This window comes from Mercenaria mercenaria, chromosome 2 (assembly GCF_021730395.1).
Source record: "Mercenaria mercenaria strain notata chromosome 2, MADL_Memer_1, whole genome shotgun sequence".
NCBI lineage: Eukaryota > Metazoa > Mollusca > Bivalvia > Venerida > Veneridae > Mercenaria > Mercenaria mercenaria.
In genome coordinates, this window is record NC_069362.1 from 104,030,529 (window position 1) to 104,054,193 (window position 23,665).

At 37.1% G+C, this 23,665-nt stretch overlaps 1 long non-coding RNA gene across 1 annotated transcript; it reads right to left on the reverse strand.

The window, feature by feature from the left end:
* Positions 1 to 3,528: 3,528 nt before the first annotated feature.
* LOC128555322 (uncharacterized) lies at positions 3,529 to 23,576 on the reverse strand. Its single transcript, XR_008369983.1, has 2 exons — positions 13,280 to 23,576; positions 3,529 to 12,312 (listed from the first exon to the last, which is right to left on the reverse strand). It is a non-coding gene; the product is annotated as an uncharacterized LOC128555322 (long non-coding RNA).
* Between the last annotated feature and the right edge of the window lie 89 nt (positions 23,577 to 23,665).

Sequence of the window (23,665 nt, forward strand, 5' to 3'; positions counted from 1 at the left end):
GTCATTTGAAGGTATTTCTAATTTTATCTTTGAGGCCCCTAAAAGGGTCCATTCTAAGCTCACCCATTCTCCATTTGAACAGAAGTGTGGGAGGATCTTATAATGACGCTACAGACCAAGTTTAATGAAGATTCATCAAGCTGTTCATGAGACAAGAGGGCCATGATGGCCCTATATCGCTCGCCTGAGTATAGCTGCTTGCTTTAACAAATTTCTTAGCTAAAGCTTTAAAAACAAGACAATTAGGAGAGTGGGTCAAAGTAAAGATTACGCAAGATTACTTTTGAAATCTGCAAAAAAAAATTACAGGTGGTCCAAATCCTTTTGTTGTAGCTTAGAACACAAGAAAGTAGGTCAGTAGGTCACACTGATGGTCACTGAAAGTCTGTTTAAAAATCGGCATGCAAAACTATATATGTCATCGAAATTTCAAAGCTATATCTTAAAAAAAAACAAGAAAGTAGGTCAGCAGATCACATTCAATGTCACTAAAAATCAGTTTTAAGATCGGTGTGCAAAACTGAACATGTCATCCAAATTTCGAGGCTGTATCTTAAAACACAAAAAAAAGAAGGTCATTAGGTCACATTCATGGTCACTGAAAGTCAGGGCAGAACTGTACATGCATCAAAATTTCAAGGCTGTATTTTAAAAAAAACAAGAAAGTAGGTTAGTAGGTCAAGGTTACAGTCAAATGACCCCTAACTACTTGGGGTCATACGGTAATTATAATTAAACAGTCTAGACAGTATGATCAGATTATTTTTGAAGTATATTTTTCTATATAACTCATATAAAAACTATGTGTCCCTCGGGACAGGGCATCTTTTCACTCCAGGGGCATAATTCGAACAATCTTGTTAGAGAGCCACTAGGCACTGTTACTTACTGAGTATCAAAAGCATAGGCCTTGAACTTTCAGTCAAGAAGATTTTTTAAAGTTTTTTTCTATGTAAGTCTATGTAAAACTTGGGACCCCCAGGACAGGGCCTCTTTTTACCCCAGAGGCATAATTTCAACAATCTTGGTAAAGAACCACTAGACAATGCAACATACCAAAAATCAAAAGGCCTTGCAGTTTCAGACAAGAAGATTTTTAAATTTATTTCCTATATAAGTCTATGTTAAACTTGGGACCACTGGAGCGGGGCCTCTTTTTATCCCAGGGGCATAATTTGAACCATCGTGGTAGAGAACCTCAAGGCAATGCTACATACTAAACATCAAAGGCCTTGGTCTTGTGGTTTTAGAAAAGAAGATTTTTTTTCTTATTTAAGTCTATGTAAATTTTCAGACCCCACGGGGAGGGGCCTCTTTTCACCCTAGGGGCATAATTTGAACATTTTTAGTAGGGAACCAAAATGCAATGATACATACCCAATAACAAAGGCCTTGGTCTTTTGATTTCAGACAAGAAGATTTTTTAAGTTTTCAGCTCACCTGAGCATGCTCAGGTATTGTGATCGCTTGATGTCCGGCATCCGTCTTCTGTCTGTCAACATTTAGCTTGTGTATGCGATAGAGGCTGTATTTTTCAATTGATCTTCATGAATTTTAGTCAGAATGATTGCCTTGATGAATTCTAGGTACAGTTCGAATATGGGTCATCTGGGGTCAAAAACTAGGTCACTAGGTCAAATCAAATAAAAACCTCGTGTATGCGATAGAGGCTGTATTTTTCAATTGATCTTCAGGAAATATGGTCAGAATGACTGCCTTGATGAAATCTAGGTGAGTTCAAATATGGGTCATATTGGGTCAAAAACTAGGTCACACGGTCAAATCAAAGAAAAACTTTGTGTATGCGATAGAGGTTGTATTTTTCAATTTATCTTCATGAAATTAAATCAGAATAATTGCCTTGATAAAATCTAGGTCGAGTTTGAATATGGGTCATCTGGGGTCAAAAAGTAGGTCACTAGGTCAAATCAAAGAAAAACCTTGTTTATGCGATAGAGGCTGTATTTTTAAATTGATCTTCATGAAATTTGGTCAGAATGATTGCCTTGATGAAATCTAGGTCGAGTTTGAGTATAGGTCATTTGGGATTAAAAAGTAGATCACCAGGTCAAATCAAAGAAAAACATTGTGTATGCGATAGAGGCTGTAGTTTTCAATTGATCTTCAAGAAATTTGGTCAAAATGATTGCCTTGATGAATCTAGGTCAAGTTCGAATATGGGTCATCTGGGGTCAAAAACTAGGTCACTAGGTCAAATCAAAGAAAAAAATTGTGTATGTGTTAGAGGCTGTATTTTTCAATTGATCTTCATGAAATTTGGTCAGAATGATTGCCTTGATGAAATCTAGATCAGGTTTGAATATGGGACATCTCGGGGTCAAAAACTAGGTCACTAGGTTATATCAAAGAAAATACTTGTTTAAACTCATAAGACCACATTTTTGGTCAAATTCTAATGAAAATTGGCCAGAATATTTGTTTCCACGAAATCACTAGGTCAAACATCTTTACACTGTTATGGTGTGTTTCTCAGGTGGGCGACCTAGGGCCATCTCGGCCCTCTTGTTTCCTATATAAGTCTATGTAAAAATTGGGACCCCCGGGTCGGGGCCTCTTTTCACCCTAGGGGCATAATTTGAACAATCTTTATAGAGGACCATTAGATGATGTCACATGCCAAATATTGAGGCTCTGTACCTTGTGGTTTTGGACAAGAAGATTTTCAAAGTTTTCCCTATATAAGTCTATGTTCAGGGGCAGGGCCATATTTGATCCTAGGGGAATAATTTGAACAACTTTGGTAGAGGACCACTAGGTGATGCTACATACCAAATATAAAAGCCCTATGACCTGTGTTTTTGGACAAGAAGAGTTTTAATGTTTTTCCTTCCGGTTGCCATGGCAACCAGAGTTCTAAATGGAATTCAATTCTTTGAACAATTTTTAAAGAAGACCATCCAAGGAACACCCGCGAAGTTTCATCAAAATTGGCCTGATGGTTTGGACGGACAGACCGGACGAACGGACGCCACACAGTGAGTGATCACAATAGCTCATCCTGAGCCTTTGAATCTGGAGATTTTCAAGATTAGCACAGTCATAATCGGAAAACTAGTACCAGCCATGTCTTATAACAGAATGATTCTAAATTTGGTATAGGATCACCATAGTAACATTTTTAAATGAGACAAGCAATTTCTGAGATTTTTATAGTTCTTTTCCATGGAAACCTAAAACAGGCCACCAAGGAACATTCCTGTGAAGAGCAGTGCCCTTGACCTTTAACATAATGATCTGGTCCATTTAATAACTACTGACAATCATCTTATGAAGTTTGACCACTGCGACACCAAGCATTCTCTAACACAATGCTCTACGAACAAAACAATAGAGCTTCTTCAAAATGGCGTGGGATGGGGCGGGTGGTGGGACATAATTACTAAATTTTCAATCATTCACCTGATGTTTCTTTAAAGTTCTTTCCATAAGGGCTAACAGCAACAGTGCAAGAATTATCGGGTCTATTCTTTGTCTCTCAGACACAATTCAAGAAAGCAACAACAGAAAGTATTTATATCATAATTTTATTCAACAATTTAAGCATGGCATGTTATTCATTCTTTATTACACGAGTCATTATTTATTGAAATAACATCTACTAAATATCCAAGATTATATGTCAATTAAACAGATCAATATTATTAATAACATGTAAATTTGAAGTCAGTGAACCAATTTCTTATCAGACAAATATTCACATTTCATTTCCTGACAGGTTGACATGTTCATCTATATCAAGATTTAAATAATAAACATGTTTTATGTCCACGTGCTCAACTGACTTGCTATCCTAAATGATTCAAAATAGCCTTTCTGAAATTCATTTACAAATACATTTGTAATATCGTTCGAAAATACGATGAATTTGGTGTTGTTGTTATAGTACACAGCATGGACAATTCTCTGGATTCTTTAGATGTAAACATGTGTGAACCCAAACTTATCAGGGACATCATTCTGAATACACTTACAGAAAAATAAGCTAATCTAACAAAGTACATGTAGAAGCTATCAAACTGCTTGATAAGATACAATACATAATACAAAATTGTGAACAATACACATTTATAACAAGGCAGAGGTAACTGTATGGAATAAAATTGTCTGAGCCTTCACCCCCCCCCCCCCACCCCCACCCCGTCTTGAGCTGTGGTATCAAATGTTGGAATTTTCTGGTCACCAAATTCAGTTTAACAACGGTTAACGGTTCCTCGAGTTCTGATCAACTAAATTTCGCAATCATATGTTAAACAACTACCTTAAAAATGACTACTCCAAAACTTTCCTTAACAATTTATATCTATGTTACAGAAGATGAAAAGTACAATGTTACATCTACAAACTATTTTTTTCTGAGGAAAATATATATGTAATGGGAAGGTGTTCTATTTGAAAAAGAAATTCAAAATCAATATGTGCCATTTCAGTTTGTTTATACTGTGTCATTGTGTGTAATAACAGCAAAATCACTGTACTAGACCATTTGTTCTAAAAATGCAATGCTGGAATGTGTAAACAGATTAAGCAGTTTTGTTGAGCAACACTGATTAAATGTTTTTTATGTTTTAATGCATACACTCAAGTCAGAGGACCTATCTTTCATTCTTCTATAAAATGCTGTTTCTTATATAAAACTTGTAAAGAAATGAATTTTTACCAGTCTATATGTTAATCTAGAACTGCGGCCAAAGACTTGTAATTATAGTTTGATGTAAAACAGGCTTCAGATTATTTGAAATAAAAAAGTACTCATCAACAAAGAGGACAGCAATGTCCGACTATTAAAGAATTTGTTACAAAAAATAAAACTGACTGAATACCAGGTAAAAACAAGTGGCCAAGTATTGCAGCGGAAATACAGAAGTTCCCTACTGGTGGCCTTGACCTTTAACCAACTAACAATGATCATGTATTGACACACTGTCTCATCATCGAGAATGTTTGTGTAGCACTAAGATAATCCATCAATGCACATAGAAGTTATTGAGCAGAAACAATTTTTACTTGACCTCCATTTAAGAACTTGACCTTTGACCTACAAGTCATGTGCTTGCATAATCTACAATATTGCACTCTATTCACATACAAAGTTTTATGAACCTAGCTTGAATATTTTTGAGCAGGCGGACAGATGGATGGACAGACTGACAGAGGGCATTATACCAGTAGGGAACCATAAAAGGGGCATAACTGTGAAATAGCATACCAGAGTCATGGAAGCTTAATATTGCATGTCATTATGTAATATATAGAGTATGCTTCAGTGTAACATCAAAATATTTTTCACTGCATAAACACAAGTTGCAATATTTTCACAGTGGTGAAGCACCCATGAGTGAAAGATGTTTGATATTTTACACTGGGAAAATGTAAGATATTTTGAAAAACATGTAATAAACTGCGACTTTAACAGAACAAGAGGGTCATGATGACCCTGGATCACTCACCTGAGAAATATGAGCTACATGTTTCAAATGTCAAACTGATGAATTTTAGTATTTTTTGGGAAGATTTTCCAATGTACAATCAAGTAACCCCTTGGGCGGGGCCAATTTTACCCAGGGGTCATGATTTGAACAAAGTTTTTACAAGTCTACTAGGCAATGTTAAATATTAAACATCTAAGATCTAGGCCTTCTGGTTTATTTTTAGCAAATATATGAAGATTTCCCTATGTACAATCAAGTAACCCCTGGGGCTGGGTCAATTTGACCCCAGGGATCATGATTTGAACAAATTTTGTAGAAGTCTTCTAGGCAATGCTACATGTCAAATATCTAAGATCTAGGCCTTCTGATTTTTTTTAAACAAATTTTGAAGATTTTCCTATGTAAAATCAAATGACCCCTGGGGCGGGGTCAATTTTGATCCAGGTGTCATGATTTAAACAAAAGTTGTAGAGGTCCACTAGGCAATGCTATATGGGAAATATCTAAGCTCTAGGCCTTCTGGTTTATTTTTAGAAAATTTTGAAGATTTTCAGATGTAAAATCAAGTGACCCCTAGGGTGGGGTCAATTTTGACCCTGGGGTCATGATTTGAACAATTTTAATAGAGGTCCACTAGGCAATGCTACATATCAAATATCTAAGCTCAAGGCTTCTGGTTTTTGAGAAGAAGATTTTTTAAGACTTTCCTATTTAAAATCAAGTGACCCCTGGGGCAGGGTCAATTTTGACCCCGGGGGTCATGATTTGAAAAAAATTTGTAGAGGTCCACTAGGCAATGCTACATGTGAAATATCTAAGCTCGAGGCCTTCTACTTTATTTTTAAACAATTTTTGAAGATTTTCCTATGTAAAATCAAGTGACCCCTGGGGTAGGGTCAAGGGTCATGATTTGAATAAATTTTGTAGAGGTCCATTAGGCAATGCTACATGTCAAATATCTTAGCTCTAGGGCTTCTGGTTTTTGAGAAGAAGATTTTTTAAAGATTTTCCTATGTAAAATCAAGTGACCCCTGGGGCAGGGTCAATTTTGACCCCAGGGTCACTGTTTGAACAAATTTGGTAGAGGTCCACTAGGCAATGCTTCACACCAAATATCTAAGCTCTAGGGCTTCTGGTTTTTGAGAAGAAGATTTTTAAAGTTTTTCCTTTCAGTTGCCATGGCAACCAGAGTTCTGCATGGAATTCAATTCTTTGAACAATTTTGAAAGGGGGCCAACCAAGGATCATTCCCGTGAAGTTTGGTGTAATTCTGCCCTGTGGTTTTGAAGAAGAAGATTTCTTTAGAAATTGTTGACACACGACAGACGACGAACATCAAGCGGTCACAAAAGCTCACCTTGTCACTTTGTGACAGGTGAGCTAAAAACAACACAGATCTTTTGTGAGAGATTTCCTAAGTTGAATTCTAATGCCTTTAAAATAACCACTAAATGAGCATGTTTCCAAACCATTTGACTATAATGCTAACTTACTGAGCAGGTTGTTTTACCTCATCACAGGGCCAATGTTTCAGGAGCAAACTTGAAGAAAGAGCACTGTATCCAATATCCAGCATGGACATGACTGATTCTGCCTTTGTGACCAGTGTAGGGCATGATCAGCCTGCATGTCCATGCAGATCTTGGTGCAGTCTGATCAAGATCCGCACTGTTCTCCATTCAGCATCTTTCTGGTTTGCACCCCTTTTAACAGTTAATGGTACTGTCCAAATTGAAAGATGGACAAGTTCATTATAGAAATTTAGAAGGGTAGCATTTAGCAAGAATGCTGTCAAAGCTCTTTGACGTATGCCACCTGAAAATGCTTGATAGAGTCATAAGTAAAATCTACTACAAGATATACTTTTAATATTTCCATGTTCAAAAACTGCTATTCCTTACATATTTAGATGAGTAAAATGCATATGTCCACTTCATGTTGATGATATATATAAAGTTTAACCAAAAATATGCACAATGAGACTTGGAACTGTTTACTCCTGTTTGGTTTGATGGATTTCTGCCCAAAGATATAAAACAGTGGCAAAACATTATAAAATTTGATAATTCAAGGGCCATAACTCTACTGAAAATCACTGAACCAGAAAATGCCGATAACATGCAAAACCAGGCTTTTAAATGATCACTCGTAAGTCCATCCAGTGATGTCGAATAAGTTGTGTGGTCAAACTTTGTGACATACACTGACAGACAAACAGACAGCAACAGGTCATTATGTCACTGCCACTACATGTGGGAGACATGAAAACTAACAAAATTTAATGTAACTTTTGTTTATGTATTCTTTGTTTATTAAATATAAAAATATGTGTGCATATTAATGTTTAGGCATTTTTTCTATAATTAGGAAATGATTATTCTTTTTATTTTGCTTATCTTTTTTTCAGGAGTATTGAAGACTTTGCAACACATATTGATTTACTGATACAAACTTTGCGACAAAGACATCCTGACAATTCTGACTGAAAGCTACCTCCATGAATTACAGCTACAATATAATATTAAATTGCGTTTTATTTATTCATAAGAAAATATTCAAACTGAGAAAAGAAACACCAATTATTTGTAACAACAGATGATTTGAACGTGTCCTTCAAGGCACAAGACTGGACTTTACCTTTGGAAAAGGTCACACTGCCAGAAGGACACACACTGACTTTAAGTACAACATGTACTTTGTCAGACGAGCTTCGTGTCAGTCACACGGCTCAGACACAGACTAATGAACAGACTGAAACTGAGGCATAGGCATAGTCAGAGAACTTAGACGTAGACAGTACTATTCCAACATTACAGGACTTGGAGGGTCTGTTTTTAATTTTAAGTGTAATTTTTACTCACTGCTTTTTTCTGATTTTTTTTTTTGTATGACATTAATCTGTTAATTGTAAATTAGTGTTTTCAAGAAATGCTATAATTACCGCATTTTTAGTAAATTTTTGGTATCAGTTTTGAGTACAGTAACAGTTGGTTAAAGGTAGAATATTTTTGGTAATATTAATCTCTGACATAATAAAGTCAGAAGTATATCTCTGGTATTTTAACTTTTGTAAGTGAAAGTAGATTATTGACTTTGTCACTTCATTTATCACTATGGTCTGTCTGTGGTCAAGCAATCATTTGATGATTCTTTTTCTCTTTTTTACATACTGGGTATATTTCAAGTTCAACTGTTGAATATTATGGAGCCTTGTAACAAGAGCTCCGCCATACGGGGCAATATATGCCCGAAGAGTTACATCAGAGGACGGGAGCAAGATTTAAAGAACTTGACTGTTGAAGGACAGGAATAACAAAGGGAAGAAATTCAAAAAAAAAATCTTACAAGGTACAGGTATGTCAAATACACCCAAAAATTGAAGGTACCAATATGCTGAGGTTTATCTTTTTATTGTAGTGTAGGGTTAAACCACATTTGTTTCTTATTGAGTGAAAGAGTTAATGTTTCTACCGTGAGATTTAGTTTATTGGAAAAACATTTTTAACAGGACAACTTTTTCCTCCACAAGAAACTTGTCATGGAAAGGAATTCTGGTCTTGGATCTGAATTTAAGACACGCTTACAAATGTGAAATTTCATCATGCTTTGGAATGCCATAATGAAAATACAGCTGAACATTTCATCAGCCTTCCAGAATGTGCTCGAATATACACAGTCATAACTGGATGTGTGGGTTGCAAAATAACAGTATATAAGCAACACTAGATGCCACACCAGGACAAGCTTCTCTCAATATGACAGGATTATAATTGTGTGGCAATATGGATGTAATAGACCTAACAAAGGAATTTTCTCATTTCTGGAGAAAGAGGCTGAAGAAACTAGTGTTTCTATATGCTAGGCAAAGCACGTCTAGAACTAGTCAGAAAACAGAACAAACAATTAAGACTTGTCCGGAAACGGAGAAAAAATGAGAGGCTGAAAAAAGTAACGAAGGACTAAGAAACCACAGAAGCTCAAATACAGCTGGCCGAAGAGGACATTAAAAGGCTGGAGTCTGTGGTAGCAGAGGGGCAGATGATGATGACGAGTTGAAGTCAGACATTTTTTTAGTTTTTAAAAATATAAAAATACTACATAATGGATTATAAAATATATTGTGTAAAAAAACAGAAATTTACTGATACTATAAATCCTCAATATGTTACAATAAAAAATGGTAAACTTATGTTAAAAGCCCAGTGTGCATCCTGTGGCAACATCAAAACAACGTTTGTGTAACGCACTGGATGTGCAACTGACATTCATACAACAAGGTTATCTTTCCAACCTTTGAGAAAGAAATAACACTCCTAGCCTATAATTATTGTGGGCCCTGTTCTCCTTTGGATAATGGACCTCCTGTTAATGAACTAGACGCAGTGTGTGTAGACCAAGACTGCTGCTACAACACTGGGTTGGAAAAAGAAAAATACAACAAACGAATGCTTTCCAACTTAGATAACACTCAATCAAAATCATTTAGAGAAAAAACTGCAAAACATTTAGGTGTAAAACCAGCAATAAGTATGAAATATAAACTTGGACTCATTCTCTTCTGGACTGGCTGCAAAACATTTAGGTGTAAAACCAGCAAAAATTATGAAATGTAAACTCAGACTCATTCTCTACTGGACTGGCTGCAAGCCACTTGACATTGGAAACAGGAACCTTAAATTGCACAATATCACAGTTGCCTGGTGGTGCAAGAGAGGGATGAGTTTCTATTCCTTTACTGAAGCCCTACAACTTCCTCCAATCTTCTGACAACTACCACAGTTGATATTATTTTTTTTATTTGGAGGGGTGGGGGGGGGGGGGGGGGGGGGTTTAAACGCCCCATCGACACCGTTTTAAGTCATATGGCGATTTTCCAGCTTTGAAGGTGAAGGCAGATCCCAGGTGCCCCTCTGTGCATTACTTCATCATGGGCAGGCATCTGGGTAGAACCACCGGCCTTCCATAAGCCAGCTGGATGACTTCCTCACATGAGGAATTCAACACCCTGAGCGAGGCTCAAACCCATATTGATCAGGGGCAAGTGGTTTGAAGTCAGCGACCTTAACCACTCGCCCACAGAGGCCACTTACCAATGTTGATTATTAACAAAAAGGAAACTTTGTTTGTTATCTGTGGTGTGATAAGCCAAAGACATTATATGACTTTAGTCTTGATTTTATGATCATGTATAAGAGGAAGTTATCTTTCACATAAAATGTGCTGTTATCATTTTGCACCTGCCCGGCTAATATATACATGTACAAATGTAAGTCATATACATGTACCTTCAAGCTGTGTATTGTTGAAAAATGTGTTTAAAACAAACTTCTGTTTCACCCACAATTTAGTGTATTGTTGTTTAAAAAAGCATGTTTAGACTTTGGTATGATCCATTATTGCATGGAATACGTCATCAGTATGAAGTTGGCATGTGCTTATTGTCTGCTTCTACTTTTAGATAAGTCCCTTTTTTGGACTTAACATTATTACAGCTATATCAGTTCATTTTGGACTATATTCAACCTACAGTTTTCATTAAATTCAAATGAAACTTGCAACTGGTATACTTTATTCAGTTATGCCTTTTTTGAACTTTTTTTAATTCATTCTATGAAACATTCTCAATGGGCATAAGTCATACAATATGACATCATTCCTGCTTTTAGTATTTAAAATTAACTTGTTTTTATAATATTCCTACTTGATCTTAAAATGTTGATAATTTGTCTCATTTCAGTGAGCTGCCATTACCAAAGTACCTCAAATATGTAGAAACCATAACATTCAGGCAGTTCTGATCTGTTGAAATAATACTTGAGCTGGAACCATGGCATCAAAGAAATCCTTGGGAAATATATATAAGTGGAGATTTAGACATCAAATTTGTAAAATGAAAAGACATATGAAGCAAATAGCAAGTTCTGAATTCTGCAAACTAACTGTTGGTTGACTTTGGATGATTTACAGCAAACATAGGGCAAAAATGACTCAGATACAAATATATCATAACAATGCATACATGCCAATTAAACTTCCTGGGCATCTATACAGGAGAATTCAGTTGAAAGTCCAGGAGATTTCAGAATTTACATTGTACCTAGTTTGATAGTATAATTAAAAAGACTTTTCTGAATTCTTTTCAGCACATCTGATTCATTTTTAAATCTAGAAGGTATTGTCATCATTTTGTTGAACTTTGTCAGCTGTTGTCTTGGTTAACATTTTTTGTTTACGTTCCTCTTTCCTTCTACTTAGAAACTATTAGAATTATAGCTTTGAAACTTAGTACACCTGTTTATCATCATTACATCACCAAGGGTCCTAATTCCCACTTCTGTCACTTTTTTGGCAGAATTTTACCTAGAAAATTGGAATTTCTTGGTCAAATCTGTTGCATACTTTAACAGCTATAGCTTGAAACTTTATATACTTGTCTGTCATCATAAGTTGACTAAATACTGGTCACGAGCCATGACTACCACTTGTATTCTGTCAGAAATGTGGCCCTTTTTAAATTTGTACAGTATTTCTTGGTCAATTTTTTGTTTGGTCTACTCTGTAGCTCGACTATTTGAAGAATAAGTAGAGCTATCCTACTCAACACGGCGTTGGCATCAGCTTCGGCATCACACCTTGGTTAATCTTTTTCGTACAAGTCCACATTTTTGACAAAACCTTTTGATATAATGCTTTGAAAGTTTCAACACTTGTGTACCATCACCATGTCTAGTTTTAGGCAAGAGTACATAACTCCATCAAGGATTTTGGCTGAATTATGGTCCCTTTTAACTTACAAATCTTGGTTAAGTTTTTCATACCAGTTCATATTTTGTGCAAACTGTTTGATATAGAGTGGTGGAACCTATGCTCGCGGTATTCCTATGCTCGCGGTATTTCGATAAATACGCTCTCTGCAGAAGCACTGATAAAAATATTTCATCATGCTATGTTCAACACCGACCAGTGGTAAAATGCATTTACAACAAACGTAGCGATAGCCGCGCGTGCCGCTCACGTGACGTATACAGCAGCCAATACATTTTACGCAATCTGTATCCTCGCACAAATCTCACACAAATATGTCAAAATCACTCAACTAAAGTTAGTTTTTTAGAAATCATGCATTACGTTCAGATATAAGATACATTTAAGAGCAAGATGTGATGAATGTGACGCCTGGCTACACTACGAGTGCCTTTCGAACCATGAAAAGATCGACGTTGATCTTAGTATTTTGACAAAGTCCAAATGGTTCTTTCTGAGATGTAGGGAGGAGTAAATTTCCTACACACAAAAGAAGTGTAGAAAACATTAGTGAGTTAATCACTGTCGTTGTTTGAATCTTTAATACTTGAACATTCTGTTTTTAAATAACATTATCATACGTTTTTAAGCTTTGTTCTAATAGTGACTCCATTTCTGTAAGGGAAATATACACATAGAGGCACATACTAAATTTTATCCTCATTTCTTTTGTTTTTCACATAATAAATGAGTAATGTTCTAAATATTATATTCGCATATGCTTGTTTGTTCCTTTTTAGCCTGCTGAAATTTTTTTTCGCCCTTAGTTTAATCGATATAACATACCGCCAGCATAGGTTCCCTTCAGGGCGAATTTTCACCTTTTCACGTATGCCGTGTCGATAGCTCACGAGACGACTAAGTCCCGTGATGACACACATCAACAATATGTTTCGATAAAAGGAGGATAACTTTATGTTTTTGCATAGGCAAATCGAAATAACAATTTGTTCTTGCTTCTTAAAAAGATTATATATGTACAAAATACCGCGAGCATAGGTTCCACCACTCTATGGCTTTGGAACGTTTATATCACTTGTTTATCTTAACAGTCTCTATCTGTAGGCAAGAGTACATAACTCTGTCAAGTATTTTGGCTGAATTATGGTCTTTTTGGACTTAGAAATTGATTCAGTTTTTGTACAAGTCCATGTTTTGTCGAAACTTAAGGCTTGTGTGGCTTTGAAACTTTGAACACTTGCTTATCATCATGATTTCCATCTGTAGGCAAGAGAACATAACTCTGTCAAGTATTTTGGCTGAATTATGGCCCTTTTAGTATTTGGACTTGGAAATTGGTTCTGTTTTCATACAACGTTGTATCAAAATTGTTTGACATGTGGCTTTGAAACTTTGAGCACTTGCTTATCATCATGATCTCCATAATGAAGTTGTAGGTAACACTTCATATCTCTGTCAACTATTCTGGCTGAATTATGGTCCTTTTTGGACTTGAAAATCAGTTAAATTTTTCATACCAGTCTATATTTTGCCTAACATGTCTGTCATATGGCTTTGAAGCTTTTACCACTTGTTTACCGTCATAATACACATATGTAGGCAAGACTACATAACTAGGACAAGGACTTTAGCTCAGTTATGGCCCTCTTGTGACAAAGAATACAAGTTGTGTGCAAGTTTTATTAAAGTTGATTGCAAAATGTTGTCTCTATCGTGTTCACAAGCCAAACATAGCAAATTTTGGCCCTTTAAGGGGCCATAACTCTGGAACCCATGATGGGATCTGGCCAGTTTTCGAAAGGAACCGAGATATTATGCCCATACAAGTTGTGTGCAAGTCTGATTAAAATCAAATACAAAATGTGGTCTCTATTGTGTTCACAAGGAAATTGTGGACGGACGACGGACGAAGGCGATCAAAAAAGCTCACCCTGTCACAGTGTCACTACGTGACAGGTGAGCTAAAACGACATGTCATACATTTGGGATTTTGACAGTTTCCCAAAAGGTTGTATTGTTTCAGTGTTTGAAATTGTGGTAGATGGTAATTCAGTTTAAACACCCTCAGCAGGAGAGAAGCAACAAGCGCCAGAGACAATCATTCAACAATGATAATTCAGCTGACAATAGAGATATCAGGCTAAAACAGGTGATTCAGTACCATACTGGGCTGGCATGAGAGCTGAAGTTAGGGGAATCCTCAATTTAAAGCATCTAGAAGGATACACCATCACATGTTGGGGGATCAGACTGGGATTGGCTGACTTTATTCACTGTAATATATATACTATGCAGTTGCCAGCACTTTTTACCTCTCCATTGAAGGTACTTTCATTATTTCATTTAGGTAGCTAACGATATCAAGACCCACACATTAAAATACATTTTTAAACTGGTACAGGAAATTAGAATACACTCAAAACACTTCTCCGTATTCTATCTTTGTGTGGACTGATATCTTATGAAGACTTGATTGGGGCTGTAAGAGTGAGAAGGAAAATTTAAAGGCAATTAAAGTAGGGAAAGAAGATCAATCAGTTTGGACATAAAATTATTAAAATAGTTTCTCCTTCTAAATTTCATATCTTATCGATATCCAAACTCCTGGTTTCTTTAGGAGCGGTGGTGTGCACATCTCTAACACAGGATATGAAATATACTTGGATTCACTTCGTGATATACCATGTTGCATTGGAGGTTGGATTAATAGGTACTGCAGCATACCTTGCATCAATCGCCGAGGGTGGCGAGAGTGGCACAATTAATTTGCTTTTGCAATTAAAAGATAGTTTGTTGTGTCAGTGCAGTGCAAAGCTTGGTGTGTATCCAAGTTTACCAATTCATGACTCATTTTGATACATTTGGCAGTATCTATACCAGAAATGTTCATCTACCAATTAGTCATTCAACTGATGGTATCTGTACAACCAACAGGAAATGTACAACCAACAGGAAACAAAATGGTTTCAAAATATATCTGTGAACATGGTAATTTTGCTTCAAGAATCAACATCGTAATTTTGCTTCAAGAAAAATGTTCAGACAGGACAAGCATTTATTAGTACATTTGAAAGGCCTTTTAATACCGAGATACTTAGTAATGGCCAACAGAGTAGGTTAGACCAAAGGGTTTGATGTGGACAGGAAATGAACAAGAGGGTCATGATGACCCTGGATTGCTCACCTGAGTAATACGAGCTACATGTTTCAAATGTCAAACTGATGATAAAATATTAAGAAAGTCAGTAGGTCACATTCACGGTCAATGAAATTCAGTTTTATGATTGGTGTGCAAAACTGTGTATATCATCAAAATTTCAAAGCTGTATCTTTAAAAACAAGAAAGTAGGTCAGTAGGTCAAGGTCACAGTCAAGTGACATCAGATTACTTTGGATCATCAGGTAATTATAATTAAACAGTCTTGGAAAAAGGATCAAGTGATTTTTTAAGTATTTTTCCCTGTATAACTCACATAATAACTAAGTGCCCCCAGGGCGGGGCCTCTTTTAACCCCAGGGGCATAATTTGAATAATTTTGGTAGAGGACTACTAGACAATGCATTATACCAAATACCAAAAGCCTAGGTCCTACGGTGTCAGACAAGAAGATTTTTAAAGTTTTTTTCCTATATAAGTCTATATAAAACTTGGAACCCCCAGGGCAGGGCCTCATTTCACCCCAGGGGTACAATTTGAACAATTTTGGTTGAGGACCATAAGACAACACTACAAACCAAATATCAAAGGTCTAAGTGTTGTGCTTTCAGACAAGAAGATTTTTAAACTTTTTTTCCGATATAAGTCTATGTAAAACTTGGGACCCCCGGGGTGGGGCCATATTTACCCTAGGGGGATAATTTGAACAATCTTGGTAGAGGACCACTAGATGATGCTACATACCTAATATCAAAGCCCTAGGCCATGTGGTTTTGTACAAGAAGATTTTCAAAGTTTTCCCTATATAAGTCTATATAAACCATGTGACCCCCGGGGCGGGGCCACAATCGACCCTAGGGGGATAATTTGAACAATTTTGGTAGCAGACCACTAGATGATGCTACACACCAGATATGAAAGCCCTAGGCCCTGTAGTTTTGGACAAGAAGATTTTTAAAGTTTTTCCTTTCGGTTGCCATGGCAACCAGAGTTCTGCATGGAATTCAATTCTTTGAACAATTTTGAAAGGTGGCCACCCAAGGATCATTCCTGTGAAGTTTGGTGTAATTCTGCCACGTGGTTTTCAAGAAGAAATGTATCTAATAAATGTGGGTTATGTTCTTGTGAATTACTTTTATCAGGTCGTTGTAAATAAACAAATGCATGTTCGGGTTTTGTTACACCGGCTGTTATTCTAAATTTTATATTATTTTGTTGTGTATCTGTGTATCTAATTTTATGAATATAACTTACAGTACTAAACCAGTGTACAAATGTTCCTAGACTAAATGAGTGTTATCGATTTAAAAGCATGTTCGGTCAGATAACTCCCCAACCATTTGCCATATTATAAAAAGTATAGTTGTTTTACATGTTTAAGAATACAACTGATGCCATGATTGGGTTAATTAGTCAATTAATTACACAATCAATAAATAAAATATCAATATTTGTTGCATACAAATGCTGAAGCTACAAGCCTCACTAACAAGAGCAGTCTGAGGACAGCAATGTTCGACTATTCAACAGCCCTGTCAACTCAATTCACATAAAAGTTGACAAAGGGGCATACTATGGTAAAAAGGTAAACAAGACGGTCATGATGACCCTGGATCGCTCACCTGAATAATACAAGCTACATGTTTTAAATGTCAAACTGATGCTAAAATATTAAGAAAGTAGGTCAGTAGGTCACATTTATGGTCACTGAAAGTCAGTTTTAACCTCAGTGTGCAAAACTGTACAATGTCATGCCATCCAATTTTCAAGGCTGTATCTTAAAAAAAAACAAGAAAGTAGGTCAGTAGGTCACATTCATGATCACTGAAAGTCAGTTTTAAGATCGGTGTGCAAAACTGACACATGCCTTTGGCTCAGGTGAGCTAAAAGGAGTTACAGAACTTGTGCAATGTAAGTCAGGTTATCACAGTAAATTAGAGTGTGAAGTTTCAATCCATTCCCTTCAGCAGACGCTGAAGCATGGGTGAATCCAATAGCTCTACCTATTCTTTGAATAGTCAAGTTAATGGAAGAGCATTCTATAACCACCCACAACTCGTTAAGTTGTAATTGATAACACATGCTTTCGGTTCCGGAGACTGAAGAAGTAGACACAAAGTTTCAAGATATTTTTGAGACTATGATAGATGTGACTGAGTACTGTTGGACAATAACTTGAACTTCTTGTTGACACAGGAGCAACTAGAGTGTGCAAGACAAAACTTGGACTTTTTCTCATATTTCGTTTGCACGAAAGTAAAGAGTAAATACGTACTACTACAGTAGTAAAAAAATGACGAGTGGTTCATCCTTATAATTCTGTTAGTGTATTTGAGCCATTTGAAGGAGAGAGATGAAACTGATTATGGTTTCAAATACATTGACTTATTCATGACTTCAGCCATGAAATATGCCTTCGATGAATCTCAAGGACAGTGGGGTAGTTTCTTTAACTTACCTATCTATTGTTATTTGAAGGATAATTTGTTGGATTTGATCAAAGAGGACATTCGTGAGGATTCAGATCTCTATGTGGCCAGTATTGGATATAAATGGACAACAGTGTTATCCAATATTTTGGATCAGTTGCTTTTCTGGCTGCTATTTTTTCAGTTGCAGTTGTTGGAGTGTTTTTGTATAAGGAGGACAAGTGGTTCCAGTTAATCATACATATTCTTGGTGTATATTCACCACAACCATTCTGCTCAACAATTTCATTATTAAGAAGATGCAGGTGAACATCATCAATATTGAAACACTGAGAGACAGATCCAAGACTTTGGACATGCTGCTCAGAAACAAGCAATTGTGTAAGGAAACATAAAAGAATTGCTGCTGAATTAATGTCATGGAAGATACTTGGAGGAACAGTTGTGTGGCTTACATGAAGATAAAATTCAAGAGAAACATAAGCTTTTTAACACACAACAGACTTGTCGAATCCAAGTGTAAGCTCTGGGATCATTTCGGCAAAATACAATACAAGGATGATTATAAGATCTGTTTTTGGACTACTATTGTATAGATTCGTGAAGGGATGAGATAACAAAGTTAGTGGCCACTAGTGATTACGTCTACAGGATCTTTTTCAATGCACTGCTAGCTATGTCATTTATAGACCATGGAATTGTTGACAGATTCAACAAGCAAGTCGACAGAAAGAAACATTACCGGGCGATGCTACCCTTTTAGTTCACTGAGACACCAAGACGCAATGTAACCAGTTTTAGAGACATTATTACTGCTATAGGTAAAAGATAATGATATACAATTTAATGCAAAATAAAACAAGAGCTCGTTGAACACTAAATGCCCCCCTTGATGCATTCAATAAATGCACAAGGAACAGAAATCATTTGCTCATTGTAAACAAAAGTTCTACTGTTCTCCCCTAGGCGGGGCCATATTTGACCCCAGGGAAATAATCTGAACAATCTTGGTAGAGGACCACTAGATTCTGCGACATACCAAATATCAAAGCCCTAGTCCCTATGGTTTTGGACAAGAAGATCAGAAACCGTTTAACTGTTCCTGGCCAATGTGACCTTGACCTTTGACCTAATGACCTCAAAATCAATAGGGGTCATCTGCTGGTCATGGCCAACCTAACTATCAATTTTCCTGACACAAGGCCCAAGCACTCTTTAGGTATTGCCTGGAAACCATTTTACTGTTCCTGGTCACTGTGACCTTGACCTTTGACATACTCATCTCAAAATCAATCGGGGTCATCTGCTGGTCATGACTAACCTCCCTATCAACTTTCGTGACCCTAGGCCTAAGCATTCTTGAGTTATCATCCAGAAACCGTTTTACTGTTCAGGGTCACTGTGACCTTGACCTTTAATATACTGACCTCAAAATCAATAGGGGTCATCTGCTGGTCATGACTAACCTCCCTATCAACTTTCATGATCCTAGGCCAAAATTTTCTTGAGTTATCATCCGGAAACCGTTTTACTATTCAGGGTCACTGTGACCTTGACCTTTGACATACAGACCTCAAAATCAATAGGGGTCATCTGCTGGTGATGATCAACCTCCCTATCAACTTTCATGATCCTAGGCCCAAGCGTTCTTGAGTTATCGTCCAGAAACGGATTGGTCTACATTCCGACCGACCGACCGACCAACCTACCGACAGACCGACCGACATCTGCAAAACAATATACCCTTCCTTCTTCGAAGGGGGGCATAATAAAAATACAAATAAAGGTCAATCAACTTGAACATTTGGTGTGTTTTTTTTCAGGACTACACATGTAACTTCTCCTGATACAGCTGTCAATATTATTGAGGAGTATCACTCAACATTTAGGTATAAGTTGACTTATATTGATCAACAAAAGAAAAACTAGAAATGTGTCCATGGGATACAGATGCCCCCACTACATGACAAAGGACACCTGCACATGCTGACCAACATTCCTGTAAACTTTGGTGACTCTAGGTCAAATACTTTTGGAGCTACGTGCGACACAACATTAAAATGACCAATTTTTAACTAAGTCATGGGCCATAACTCCTACACGACTGAATGAATCTGGACGCAAAACCCCAGGTGCACAACTGCACATGCTGACCAACATTCCTGTAAACTCTGGTGACTCTAGGTCAAATACTTTTGGAGCTACGCGCGCCCAACATTAAAATGACCAATTTTTAACTATGTCAGGGGCCATAACTCCTACACGACTGAATGAATCCGGATGCGAAACCCAAGTGCACAACTGCACATGCTGACCAACATTCCTGTAAACTTTGGTGACTCTAGGTCAGATACTTTTGGAGCTATGCGAGACGCAACATTAAAATGACCAATTTTTTACTAAGTCAGGGGCCATAACTCCTACACGATTGAATGAATCCTGACGCGAAACCCCAGGTGCACAACTTCACATGCTGACCAACATTCCTGTAAAGTTTTGTGACTCTACGTCAAATACTTATGCAGCGAGGTGCGACACAACACTAAAATGACCAATTTTTACAAAGTCAGGGGCCATAACTCCTACACAACTGAATGAATCCGGATGCGAAATCCCAGGTGCACAACTACACATGCTGACCAACATTCCTGTAAAGTTTTGTGACTCTACGTCAAATACTTTTAGAGCTAGGTGCGACACAACACTAAAATGACCAATTTTTACAAAGTCAGGGGCCATAACTCCTACACAACTGAATGAATCCGGATGCGAAATCCCAGGTGCACAACTACACATGCTGACCAACATTCCTGTAAAGTTTTGTGACTCTACGTCAAATACTTTTGGAGCTAGGCGCGACACAATATTCTCGGAAGGACGGACGGATTGAAGGACGGACGGACAAGGGCAAATCTATATGCCCCACCCCCCCGCAAAGTGGGGGCATAAAAATGTACTGGATGGTTAATTCTAACTCAAACAGATTCTTTCTCATATTAATAAAAGACTGCTGAAAATTTTCTACTATCATACAACAGTTTATTTTTCTGACGTCAAATTTATTACGACAAATTGTCAAAAGGCATAGAGGTGCACTGGAAATGAAACCAACACAACAGTCAAATATTAAATGGATGTTAAGAACAAGACTGATACTCACAGTAATTTACTCAATGCTGGGCAGTCAGTAACCTTAAGTGTAATATGAATGCCTCCTATGCGTCTGCTTATTTCGGTATTAAAACACACACACAAATCCAGAATATATATGTAACAATTTGGAAAAATATGCATTCTCAGAATGTATGCTGATTGCCATGAAAATATGGTGCTAATATACTTCCTAAAAGCTGTAGTTCTTGCTTCATATAATACAGCAACTGATTACAATGTTCTGATCCAGATAAGTCAAGGAAGTGGTTTTATTAACCCTTACCCTGCTAAAGTTCTACAATGGACTGGTCCATTATACAATTTGGGCAGTACCATTTATCATTCGAAGGGGTATTTACTGAAAATTTACTGACTTATATAGCAAACAGTGCAGACCATGATCAGACTCATGTGCAGGCTGATCTTGGTCTGCACTGGTCGCAAAGGCAGAATCACTTGCCGCTAGCAGGCTAAAGGTTAAAGAAGGTTCTTGTACTTGTGCATCAAGCAGAATGGGGAGATGTTCACATGTAACAGCCGTTCTCTTGGCATTAAAGGATTACATTGAAAAATATGGTACTGATCCAGTTCTAGCACATCCAAATTGTGTGAATGGAACAAAGGACGCACAAAGAAAAAGAATCTGCAAAACAGTTCACAAGTAAACCTAAACAGTTTAAAAACAAGAGGACCATGATGGTCCTGAATTGCTCACCTGTCCCAACATGACCCAGTTTTGAACTGAGTATGACGTCGTTTTTTTTCTATTATTTGACATAGTGACCTAGTTTTTGAGCTCATGTGACCCAGTTTTGAATCTGACCTAGATATCATCAAGATGAACATTCAGACCAACTTTCATACAGATCCCATGAAAAATATGGCCTCTAGAGAGGTCACAAGGTTTTTTCATTATTTGACCTACTGACCTAGTTATTGACGGCACGTGACCCAGTTTCAAACCTGACCTAGATATCATCAAGGTGAACATTTTGACCAATTTTCATGAAGATCTTGTGAAAAATATGGCCTCTAGAGAGGTCACAAGGTTTTTCTATTTTTAGACCTACTGACCTAGTTTTTAATCACAGTTGACCCAGTTTCGAACCTGGCCTAGATATCATCAAGATGAACATTCAGACCAACCTTCATACAGTTCCCATGAAAAATATGGCTTCTAGAGAGGTCACAAGGTTTTTTTATCATTTGACCTACTGACCTAGTTATTGATGGCACGTGACCCAGTTTCAAACTTGACCTAGATATCATCAAGGTGAACGTTCTGACCAATTTTCATGAAGATCCATTCAATAGTATGACCTCTACAGAGGTCACAAGGTTTTTCTATTTTTAGACCTAATGACCTAGTTTTTGACCGCAGCTGACCCAGTTTCGAACTTGACCTAGATATCATCAAGATGAACATTCACACCAACTTTCATACAGATCCCATGAAAAATATGGCCTCTAGAGAGGTCACAAGGTTTTTCTATTATTTGACCTACTGACCTAGTTTTTGATGTCACGTGACCCAGTTTCGAACTTGACCTAGATATCATCAAGATGAACATTCTGACCAATTTTCATGAAGATCTTGTGAAAAATGTGGCCTCTAGAGAGGTCACAAGGTTTTTCTATTTTTAGACCTACTGACCTAGTTTTTGACCGCACGTGACCCAGTTTCGAACTTGACCTAGATATCATCAAGATGAACATTCTGACCAACTTTCATAAAGATCCCATGAAAAATGTGACCTCTAGAGAGGTCACAAGCAAAAGTTTACGGACGGACGGACGGACGACGGACGCTGCGCGATCACAAAAGCTCACACTGTCACTTTGTGACATGTGAGCTAAAAAGGGAAGTGGATCTATAGAATTATTCACTACGACCCTACACCAACTATACAAGCAGCATCAGCATATACAAGAAGTAATAGCAAACTTTAAAACTGCAATAGAAAGCAGCAGACTGGTAAACTGACAATGTGGGAGTCATTGCTTTACAGACAGTATAGCGATTACAGTTTAGATAGTAATGCAAAAGAAAATTAAAAAGGAAGTGTGACGAAATGTGTTAATTTCATGTCAGTTTCAACCGCTAATGTAGAATCTCCAACTGAAATTGTCAGTGCTCAATGTACTTTAAACTGGTTTAATGAAAGGAGAGTACGTATAACAGCATCTGACAGCAAAACAATTGCGAAACATTAAATCTGTCAGATATGTTAGCAATTTTCTCAAATAGAAATTGTGGGAGGAACTAGTGCACATGAAAAGTATGCAGTATGGGATCCAAAATGAAAATAAAGCATTTCTGGACTATGAATCCAGAACGAAAAGTTCAGTACAAGGTTGTATCTTGCAGAAGACTGTGTTTTGGGTCAGTTCTGAAAATCCACAAGTTGGAGCCAGTCCAGACAGGTTAGTGTTTGACCTCTGTGAAAGTTCAGCTGACGGCCTTCTTGAAATGAAACGCCCCATTGTTCTACATAACAAAGCTGTCAAGGACTTTGACACCATCCTTATACAGAAACAATCAAATAACTTCTGTTTGAAAAAAAAATTAATGATGAAATTGTGCTTAAACAAAACCATTCATACTATTTTCAAGTACAGACACAACTTGGGAGTTATGAGAAAAGAGTGGCGTGACCTCCTCATCTGGGGTTCTGACAAAAAATTTGTAGTATTACCTGTCAGACATAACA